The 12,081-nt window shown below is 36.9% G+C and overlaps 1 long non-coding RNA gene across 1 annotated transcript; it reads left to right on the forward strand.

Moving 5' to 3' along the window:
* Window positions 1-245: 245 nt before the first annotated feature.
* Window positions 246-9,587, forward strand: LOC122201918. Its single transcript, XR_006194375.1, has 3 exons — window positions 246-450; window positions 3,874-4,054; window positions 9,418-9,587. It is a non-coding gene; the product is annotated as an uncharacterized LOC122201918 (long non-coding RNA).
* The last annotated feature ends 2,494 nt before the right edge of the window (window positions 9,588-12,081 follow it).

Below are 12,081 nucleotides of genomic sequence, written 5' to 3' on the forward strand. Positions count from 1 at the left end.
CATTTCCTCATTTGTAAAGTAGAAATAATAATAGCATCCACTCACAGGGCTTTTGTGAAGAACAAATAAGATAATACATGTAAAACTCCTGGAATGGGGCCTGACACATATCAAGTAGAAAATATGTTAGCTACCAATATTATTGCTACCAAATTCTGTACATTTTGGTGACATCATATTGTTCATTATTACTCTACCATGAAATCATTCTGCCAATTCATCAAGTCAAGAACCAGGAAGAATAATTCTCATGGGCATGGCATTTTATTTTTGGGAGATTATGAATAGTCAGGTTAGTTTCGAGTTAGAAAATCTGAGATAAAAGGAACTAGGGACATTAATTACTTTCTTAGATGGGTCGAAAACGGAGTAAGTAATAGAAGAATTCTCAGGTTTGACACACCCTGATCACCAGCTATGTGAATTATAGAAGAAATTAATTGTAGAATTGTGAGTTATGCTTATTTTCTTCTTTATGCTTTCCTTTATCTTTACATTTTTCTAAGCCGACCAAGCCAATCACTTCTACAGCAAAAATTAAAGTAAGCAAACAAAAACAAACTCTGACAATGTTTTTTAAAGGAAGAAACCAAAGAAAATGTTAATTGAATAGTAACTCCACTTGTTGAAAATAAATTTTTGTGATTTTACTAAATAAGCTTTAGCTACCTAAAACAGCTAGAAGGTAAAAATCATAATCTGATGATATGCATAGATGAGGAATAGCCACAGTGATTTGGAAAAATAATTTCCAATTTATTGTCTATGAAAAACTTGTTCTAGACTCATCTTGGGTGATAATGGGAGACATCCCCTCCGCCAACACACTCAAAACAGAGCAAATGCAATATAGAAATATTAACACTAATATCTGTTAGTACTAAAATCGTGAGCTCCAAACCCTTATTTGCCTACTAATGGAAAGCACCTCTTCAAACGTCTTTGAGGATTCTCAAGGGTGCTCACAAACTGTGTCTCATCAGTTCTGGCCTTTTGCCTCCTCCTGCTATTGGTGCTGCTCCTCAGCCTGGTTTGACTTCTTAGTCAAGGTGCCACCTTGGAGCTAAAACCCTACTCCTGATCCATTACTGTATCACCATACTTTCTGCGTGACACTCAGTTTGGGGAAAGGTCCTGTAGCAAAGGCATACATGCTTTAACATCTCTTGGTAGTTAATGACAGAGCTCTCCCACTTGCTACATGAGAACATGGCCAAGGCAGGTTCTCATGACCCAGGCACCCACTGAGAGGGCAGCTCCATGCAGCCACGAGTTTCCTTGACTTGAAGTGTCACAGTTGCCACCGTCCCCTCTGCTAGAGAATACCTCCTGATTTACCCAGGCATCAGTATTATTATATGGTGAGATGAATATTTGCCAACTATTGTGTTCATTTATTCTGCTCAGTCAGGGAATACTCCACAGCAAAGATGCAGGAATCCCCAAATGTTGTAGCTGTTTCTGAGTTCACGTATTTCGTCATTGATCCCAGCTCATGCAAATACCCCCACAGTCCCCAACTGGAATGAGTTTCAAAATCATTTAGGTCCTTATATCAACAGGACTTTTTGCTAAATGTGGACTCACAATCCAGATTCTTCTGTTTGGGGTTCTGTTGACTTTGTGATCTGTGCATTGTTGAGGCCATTCAAATTGATCAAAAATACACTTGTGTATCGTTGTTTAATATATTAACATAGTTCCAGTCTCTTTTCCCATCCCCAAGAAGTCAACCTTTCTGTAGATTAGTAGATTCAGATAAATAAGATATCTACAAACTCTTGGTCTTACAAGACATAGGAGTGAATGCCTTTATCCACCCCAGATAAGTTTCAAATAAGTATACCTTTAGCATGTATTCACTTCCCAAGAAATGAAGTTGGTAGCTCTGGTTTTCACCCCCTTTTACCTTACAGTGAGGAACTGAAATTCATAGACCAAAGAGTAGTTAGCCAGCTGTCTAAGCATGAACTTTTAAAACTCTGGGAGTTATCATTGTTTCTGACTGTTTGCTTATGATATAATTATTTGCATAAGCAGTGAGAGATAACATATACATTTTATATCTTTTTTGATCAAAAGTAAATACTTGAAAGTATTAAAACAGTATGGAATTAAGGTAAGGTAAAAGTGTGAGAAAGAGAGTGAGAAAAAGCACAGGAAAACCAAGGAAGTATGCTGATGTCCTAACACTGGTTATGTTGGAAATGATTTTGGAGGAAATATTTGGGAATTTTTTCACTTTTTTGTATAATTGTAAAATGGTGTGATTTAGGATGTTTTACCTTTTTGGTAATATGGAAAAAATAATTTAAAAAGAAGAGTAATTTATTTGTACCTTTAGGGTACACATTTTTACCCTGACATTGTGTTAGTACTGAATAGTTTCTCTAGATTTTGATGTAATAGAAATAGAAATAACGTCAACTCTTTTGCCACAGATTATTTTTAATTTGAATGTTCTGCTATTCATTAAAATGATATTAGTGTAGTCCAGCTTTTCCATTCTTGAATGTTATCCTTAAACTATCTGATGAAATAAAATTCAGTTGCTTTCTTATCAGAGCCTAAAAGTATCTGCATTAGAGATGAGAAAGGAACCCATTTCCTATAAATTCAAAATCCAATTCTATTCTGTGTAAGATGTAGCCAAAAGTAGGGTGCACTGTCTTAGATAAGCCATTTAATTTATGTGGAAAACACGAAACTCCAGCCAGTGTTCAAGAATTTCAAATCTACTGTCTTGAAAGTAGATTTAGTTTCATATTTATCACACTAATCTTCACTGTTCATTCTCTCTCCCTCCCTCCTCGCTCCCTTTCTCTGCTATTGATACATTTCTGTTGAAAAAGTACCTGGTATAAATGTCGGGTTGTGAAAAATGACCCCATTTATTTTGTAAACAGTCACATACAATTTCTTGCTTTGTTTTTAGATACCAATAATATTTCATAGATTTCCTTGAAAGCTACAACTGATAAAGTCAGTTGTGTAGCCCATATTGGAGTGATTTGTTTCTCTTTAACCTGTCCCTAGCCTGATTTGTGAGCCTCTATTAGAACAAGTAACTCCCCTAAAAAGAAAAAATCATCTGTATTCTCACCCTCTACCGCAACTCACACTCAGATACTCTATAGAAAGAACAGTAAACATGACCCTGTGAATGTAAACTTGAAGTTGAAAAGCCTGAAGCAATGCTGTGGCCAGTGCTGGTGATCAGATATGGAAGAGAGAAAACAAAATTATTGTCATATTTTTCTTCTTTATCAGCTTCCTAGATTTCTCTGTTCTATAATATATGATGGAGATCAATGGAGTGGGCGATTTTTTTCTAACTAACCCCAGGCCTGGAAAAGAATGGCATTAGACTGACTAAGAAGGACATCTCAGTGGAGGAGACTAGTATAGGGTCTCAGTCTTAGGAAGGACAAGGAGCTGGGCTCGTGGAGCTGGGAACAAGGAAGGCCATAAGGACTTTTGTATTGGAACAGGAAACAGGAAACAATCATTGTGAAAGTTAGGAGGAAATGCACCAAATATTTTACTTGAGCAAGGCCAGCATCTAGTGCAGTCGTGTCAGTTAATCTGGTGGCCTTTGAAAATTCTTATTTGTCCCCTTGAACCAAAATGATAGTATTCCACCTGTTCCATTCTGTCAGCAGAGAAGGATAGAATGTGAGAAGAGATTTTTGGTAAGTCCTGTCCCAAAGATTAAACAACTAAAAATACAAATCCATGGAAGTTTGAATTACCAATTTAGATTCAGGTTAGGAACTACAATTGGAAGAAATTTGAAAGGTTTGCGATTCCCTGTGTTTGCAATTTTGTAGTTGTTATGTGTAGTGACTGGTGACTTTTTGTTGTTATTCACAGCCTTCCTGATTATCCTTGAGAACAACAAATATCAAAGAAACTATGGTGACTGATTGCATTTTTGAGCTCAATTTTTCAGGGCAGAAGGAAACTCCAAGGAGCTAGAAGATAAGGTAGCATTTACAAAAGAAGAAGAAAGCATTTGTGTCCTTGGGACCTATCGAAAAGAAGAATGAAGACTGTGAGTGTCTGTCCTAGTTTTGCATGATTTTACAAGAGATTTTAGCCATAAAAAACATTGGTTGATATTTCTTAAGTTTTAATTTTATTTGCAACGTTTATGGAAACTTTTTATTTCTATAATATTGGATTAAAAGTTTATACAAGTAAGAAGCAGCAGGCTGTTTGGTAAAAGATGTTTAATTGAGTTTTCTAAGGGGAAGGAAAATAAGGCTTAAACAAAGCCAAATATGAGTATCCCGAAACCTCTCTTCCTCAAATTATCTTATCCTCAGACTTGCGGAGGTATAGCTGTACTAATGGGTACACTCATTACATTAGTAAAAGACAATCTGGTCCATTCACTTGGCATAATTCTAGGAACAGAAGCATATTTTAGTAGTAAGTTATAAATTTCTTACCAAATATGCTTCCTGTATGTCCCCACACCAAGTAGTTAACAGGCTGCAAAAAAAGTAATAAGACAATCCTCAGAACTATTTTATTAAGTCATTTCCCTTCCTGTGGTTCAGAGTTCAAGAGAGTTCAAAGTTCAAAGAGTTCAAGAGTATAAGCCAAAATGGAACATAGCATTATGCAATACAAATTACAATCAGAAGACTAAATATACATGAATTCAGAATGCTGATGATCAATCCTCAATCCAAAAATATAAATAGTTTCAGGCATTTGCTCATGTTCCCCTGTGGCCTAGAATAATGTAGTAGTTAGGGATGGCAGTCATCACCTGTTTGCTCATATAGCCCTCTGAGGTAAGACTGTTCCTAATTAGAGGCAGTTAATATATGGGATGTTGAATCACTTGGTATGACATGAGAGTTAATCAGATTCTCTCTGTTGACTGCAGTTGAAAGTAAAGAATTCACAATTAGAAAGCTGAGAGACAGGAGGACCAAAACTCCTAGACTATGGCCAAGTCATAACTGCAAAGTCTTCAAGGACAAAATCCATTAACTACAAATTTTGAGTTTTCAAGATTCCAAGAAATCCATACCCTTCCTATCAAGCTCTAGGTTTTGTAATTTCAATTTTTCTTTTTAACATTTATTTATTTTTGAGAGACAGAGAGAGACAGAGCACAAGCGAGGGAGGGGGGGAGAGAGAGAGAGAGAGAGAGAGAGACAGGATCCAAAGCAGGCTCCAGGCTCTGAGTTGTCAGCGCAGAGTCTGATGGGGGACTCAAACCTACAAGCCCTGAGATCATGGCCTGAGACAAAGTCGGACGCTTAACTGACTGAGCCACCCAGACGCCCCACAAACTCTAGGTTTATTGAGACCTTGGTGTGACTTCTCTTCCCAAATTTCCATGAGAAGCCATTTATTTTCCCAAGGGAAGCTTCATAATAAATTGAATTAGCTTGAATTTTTTCCATTTGTTGCAACTATAAGAAGCAGACCAAAATACCCTCTACTCTATTTTCCACCAAAGTAAAATCTCTTCCAGGCATTATTCAGCTTACAGTCTCCAAGTAGCATTCTTTTAGCCTATCTTATACATTTCCTCCTAATAGAAATGTACATTTTGTATCATATAAATCAACCATTATTTATTTTCTCTAGTTGTTTTCCTTTCCTTGTTCTGTGCCTTTTCACAAGAACTGGGAGCAAATTTTCTTTTCTTGTATCCCGTATAGCACATGATACACTCACATATCAAATAGGAGCTTTGAAAAAATATTATAATTTAAGAGACCCAACTAAGTGGAAAGGAAAATAATAGAATTGGATTAAATAGGTGGGATTAATAACTGAAGGCTTTTATCTCATGTGATTCCAGTTTCCCTGAACTTCCAACTGTAGACTGAGTCAGCCATCAAAAATCTTCAGTTGCCACATGCTCTGGGCCAGACGTAGCAGGGCTCACAATATTCTTCCCCCTCATCATGAGTCCAGCCCAAGTCTCAAGGATTATCACATGGATGCCAGTCCCCTATGCTTCTATAACAGCATTATGTCATCTCTCACCCTCCTCCATCTTCCCAAATGTTTCCCTTGTGGCTTCTGGAACTCCTAGTCTGTTGTTCCCACATCCCACAATCCCTCCTCTGAAATTTCCTACCCCTTATTGCTCTAAATGAAATTTGGCTCTTGCCTGAATAAATTTCTTCCTGCTTCTCTCTCAAACACAGACATAAATTACACTCCCTATGGTCCTTACAGTACAGACACTGAATAAGTCTTATCATAGTTCCCTCATTGTCACTCCCAAACTACTTTAATCTTCTTTCAAAACTGCTTCTTTTTTGAAGCACATATCAGAGTGCTTACCACTCTCACTATACCATGATATGCCATCTACCAAACTCTCAAAATCTCTCTCATCAATGGAGTCTGCTACTCCATTCACTGGTCTTATGACTTTATCATTCACAGATAGCCATGTAACACCCTGGCCTCTCAGTGCTTGGACTCTTCAGGACCAACAGTCTTTTCCTCCTCTTTACCTAAACTACCCTCACAAATCTTCATCCTTTGATAATTACTTATAGTCTTATGTCCTATCTCCCTAAGCTAGTTCCAATATACTGACTCTGCTACTTTTTAAATTATTATTATCCATATCCCCCTTCTAAGTCCCTACCTTTCCCCCATCAAGCACAGATTCCATGGTCCAAAACTGTAATGACTCTTCTTTAAAAATTCTTTCATCATACTGGACTGGGAAAACCCTAACCCTAGTTAAACTCAACTATCTGCTTACTTGATGCAGCTGTCTCCAAGCAGCTAAAAACCCTGGATAAATTGCGGATACTTACTGACTGGACTCACTATAAATTTGTATCCATACTAATGGGCATCCAATGGTGTTCTAGTAAATTCACTTTCCTCTCTGAAACGAGTTAACACCTTGATTTCCTTAAATCTCTAAAGCTCAGATGCCTCCTACATACAGTTGTCAAAAACTTCCAACTCATATTTCATTGAAAAGGATAAAATCCTTTCCAAAGCCAATCCTGTCCTCCTGCTACCAATTTTCTGAAACTACCATCAACCATGCACACACAAATTCTGCTTTCTATCCTCTTCTAATGGAATTAGGGTCCCTTTTCCTAGCCAAGTCTGTTACTTCCCCTTGTGCCCTAGATCCTATCTTTCCCCGCCTTTAAAATAATATTGCTTTTGATTTATCCTCTTTCTCTCCCACATCACGTTTTTCTCTCTATGCTGGGTCATTTTTCAGATTAGAATTATGTACTGATATCTCCCTCATAAAAACAAGCAAACAAAAAGCCTTTTTTGATCCCATGAGAGCTTTCAGCCACATCTGTGTATCTTGGATCTCCTTCATAGAAAATTCTTCCCAATACTTGTCTAGACTATTGTTTTCACTTCCTTAGATCACATTTTCTTCTCAATCCACTGCAGTTGAGCTACCATCCTCATTATTTCATTAAATTGGCTTTGTTCAGGGTAACCAATAACCTGAATCTTGTCAAAGCCAATGGCCATTTTTTCTGCCCTCATCTTACTGTGATTCTTCTCTCAACAATTGACAGAGTTGGTTTCTCTCTCCTTTTTCCAACACTTTTATTCTTCAATTCTGTGACCATAGTCTAATTTTTCTTCATACTTGAAACTTTTCTCTCTTTTTCTCTTTCTCTTCCCCCTTCTCTTCCTCTCCCTTTATCTGCCTTTCCCAGATTATCCTCCCTCATATGACCTCTATGTTGACCTCTGTGTTGATGTCCCAAAGCCAAGCTCTATATCTGAGGCCTCATCTTTTCCCATAAATTCTATGCCATTAAATACAGCTGTACACTACGATTTCCAAATTCATATCTTGATCTTCAACCTTTGTTTTAATGTTTATTTATTTTTGACAGAGAGAGAGAGAGAGTATGAGTGGGGGAGAAGCAGAGAGGGCTGGAGGGGCAGAGAGAGCTGGAGACACAGAATCTGAAGCAGGCTCCAGGCTCTGAGTTCTCAGCACAGAGCCGGATGCGGGCCTTGAACTCATGAGCTGTGAGATCATGACCTGAGACGAAGTTGGATGCTTAACTGACTGAGTCACCCAGGTGCCCCTCAACCTCTTTTGTTTTAAAACATAGACTTGAATATCTAGCTGTTCAATTCATATATGCAATGGATATCCAATAAATATTGGCATGGCTTACTCCTTCACGATCTTTAGGTCTTTCTACAAACATCACCTTCCTGCTGAGACCACCCCCCAAAAATAGGAAAGAGTAAACCTACTTTAAGACTTCAATTTTCTTTGTAAAGTTAAATGTGTCTTCATAGCAATTATCACCATCTGGTATGTATTATTTATTTATTGTCTCCTTCCCCACAGCCCAGGAAATCTAGCTTCGAGAAGACAGGGACTTATTCTGTTGCCTTCACAGCTGTATTTCCAGTGCTAAGAATAATCATGGACTGATAATATGCACCCAATAAGTATTTGTTGAATTACTATTCCTCACAATACATCTTTCAGAAAATGGCACCACTATATACCTATTTGCTCAGAACAAGAGCCTCCAAAATTATACCTGATTCTTCTCTTTCTTTCACCCTCCACATCCCATCCTGTCAATCTAATTCAAAATGCATACCACATCCTAACATTCCTCACTGTCTTAATCATTCCCCACTTCCAGTCCAAGGCACCATCCTGTCTCACTGTACTATTTCTGTAACCTCCTAACCATTTTCTCTGTGCCCTCAATATTGCCTCCTGCCCCAAGATATCCCCCCCATACACTACAGCTGAGTGATCTTTCTAAATAGCAAATTTTATCCCATCTCCCTGTACTCAAAATTCTCTAATGGTTTCCCACTGAACCTATAAAATATTTTAAACCATTCAACACAGTATGTGAGATCTTACACAATCTCATCTTTGCTCACATCACCATCTTCATCTCTCCACACTACCCTTGTCATTTCCTTTGACACACCATGAGCATCCCCATCTCCTGTCTCTGTGCTTGGAGCACTTTCCCAGAGTTATTACCTAGTTGATTCCTTCTCACAGCTTGTCTTCAATGATACCTTCTCAGGCTTTCTGTATTCACCCTTTCCAAAGCAATTACTTTGCCCCTGCCTCCAAGCACTGATGTATTATCATGGGTTTTTTACACATAAGTAGTATCTGAAATTTGTTTATTGTATGTCTGTTTTTTTGCTTTTGGTTAATACCTTTATTTTCACCCAGAAGATTGTAGACCTGTAGGCGAGACCATATTATTTGCTATTCCATATCTACTACCTAGAACAATGTCTGACATATGGAAATGCTCAAGAAATATTTGTTTTCTGATTGACTAAATTGGAGTTGTATCACCAGCTAAACCCCAAGACCTGACTTTTACTGCTCACCTGCTTATGCTCATTAACCTTTGTCTTACATTTTTCCTTAAGCTCTTCTTTCTGGCTTACCTCAAAACCAGGCAAATGAAACTTGAAACCACCCCTCACATGACAGCGACAGCCCTGACAAGACTTCCCATTGGCCTAGACCATCCAGACCATTTGAGATAAACCCCTGACTCACCTCACACCTGCTCAGGTGAACATTGGAATGACAACTGGAATGACCCACAATTGCCTTTACTTTGTTACAATACTAAAATCTCTGCCCAAGGAGGAGACTCAGCCTCATTTATGTAACATCCAATGTATGTATAGGCATGTATCCTTAAGGCTCATACAGAACATTATTTCCTCCTCTACATATGATGACAAGGCTTCCTAACTAAATATTCATCCTAACCTTAAACAAAGGGTACCCATTCACCCTCTCTTGGGGAGTCACAGCTTTGGAAGCTATTCTCCCATGATCTTTTTATTTGCTGCAGATAAAGTTTTCTTTGTGCAACAAGTCACCTAGTGTAGCTTCTGTGACTCACCAAAGAGCCAACTCACATTAGTTCGGTTACGGTTGGACAACATGGTTAAATCTCACATTATACCATTAACTCATTTTGTGGCTAAGTAAATAATTTAACATCACTAAATGCTAATTTTCATAATATAACAATAACAGACCTATCAATTCGAAGGCTATAATGAACCTCAATTGAGACCACACAAACAAAGCTTCTATGTAAACCATAAAATACTATAATTATACTCCAATCACCATCTATACTGATTGCTTACATTATTAAAACCCTGTAAAGACTAGTTGGAGTTTTATACCAAGAATAGGCCAAAAAATAAGTTAAAAAGACACCTTTAGTATTAAAATATATGTTTTTGTGAAATAATACTTGATCTTTGAAACATTATGTTAATGTATTACTCTTTATTTCTATGATAAGGAAATAATATTCAACATTGGTTGTCATGCAATTTATTATAATTAAGGGGGAACATCCGTAGAGAATTTTGTTCAATGTTCTTAATTAAATTTTGATATCTCAGACACGATATTTGTGAAAAATCTACAAGTATGCCTTACCACCATGGCCCTTTTTGACTATATCATTTTGCCATCTGTTTGAACAAATGCCCTGGGTTCAGTCATGGGTAAACCCTTGAGTCAAAAAAGGAAATAAAGGCTACACTGCAATGAAATGGCAACTGTTACATACAAATTGCCACTCTATCACACAACTAATTAAAGATAAAAGTGACTAACAACAAATTAAAATGAGAAGTATGTGAAAATACACAGATTACATTTTGAGTAGTGTGTTGGGAAGGTCCACTGGAAAATTAAATAAGCAGAAACATTCTGCTAAATTGAAAATAAAGCAATGATCTCAAAGCAAAAGTGAGAACTCTATTCTTGGGTCTAGAATTTATTAACTCTGATGGAATCTTCCACTTCTCTGGGGATCAATTTCTTTTTCCATAAAAAAATGAAAGGTGTAGGACCTGACCTAGATGACCCCCAAGGTATTTCATCTTCTGGCACTGGTATTCCATGAACATTCCATGACCAGAAAAGGACAGTGATAGAAGCTGGAAGGAGCTATCAGAGCCCAGGCACACATAGCATTTAGTAAGAAGGATATCTGGGTAGGCCCAGATTCAACTGCTAGCTTTAAGGTAAACTCTCTGAATGACCTCTGGGAATTTTTGCTTTAGTTTGGTCCCCAAACTCCAGAGTGTTTTCAAAATTATATGAGATAAGTGTGGGAAAGCACCTTTTTGTCTTGGAAAATTCCAAAGGATAATTATAAATACCTTCTAGAGCTCATAATCTCAGTGTTGCTCATGGGTATTTATTTAAATATTTGCCCAGATTCTGCTATCATAGATAGTATCAGAGATGACAGATTGCCTCTCTATTTATCAGGCTCTAAAAAGAATGTGCACACTTTGACACAGTATGTTGGGAAAACCAGAACTCCCTAAGTGAAAAGAAAACAACTGTGAACTCTGTGATATTAAAGAAATATAGCTCCAATGAGACATGGATTTAAAGACATTTATCTTCAGTAGATGTAGATTTTTCTACATTAGGTGAATTAAAATTGCATGGAAATTTCCTGGAGATTTTGTACTTTTTTTGTTTTCCCACAAATTCACTTGAGTAACTTTGAGTAATTATGGCTTTTTTACACTTTGTGTTTCCCCAAATTTTCATCCCCCAAACTAACAGCAATTTAACTAATTACATTTTTAAGTTCAGTGGTAAACATAGGCAATCCAAAGTAAGTATAATTGCCAGGGAGAAAAATGTCTGGGCTCCAGGTTTAGTCTAGCCTTGCCACATGGTATTTGCTAAAAAGCCAGTCTCTTACCTATGTCAATTAATCAAAATGTTATGCTCTGAATCTGGAAATTTAGTGGTCAAATGTTCTAACAAAGAAAAACATTGTATTCTATAGAAAAAGCATTAAAAATTAAATCAAGATTTTTAATTTAATTATCCTTTTTCTCTCTTCGTATATATACATACATGTACAAAATACATTATTTTAATATGAACATATGAGATGAATTATCATTTTCCTGTTGATATAGAATACATATATTTTTCACAGGACTTATATAATGATCAAATTTGTAATTTATCTCAAGCTCATATTTTTAGTCAAACTCAAAATAGCTAAGATAAAAACTATTATAAAT

This window comes from Panthera leo, chromosome A1 (genome assembly GCF_018350215.1).
Source record: "Panthera leo isolate Ple1 chromosome A1, P.leo_Ple1_pat1.1, whole genome shotgun sequence".
Taxonomy (NCBI): Eukaryota; Metazoa; Chordata; class Mammalia; order Carnivora; family Felidae; genus Panthera; species Panthera leo.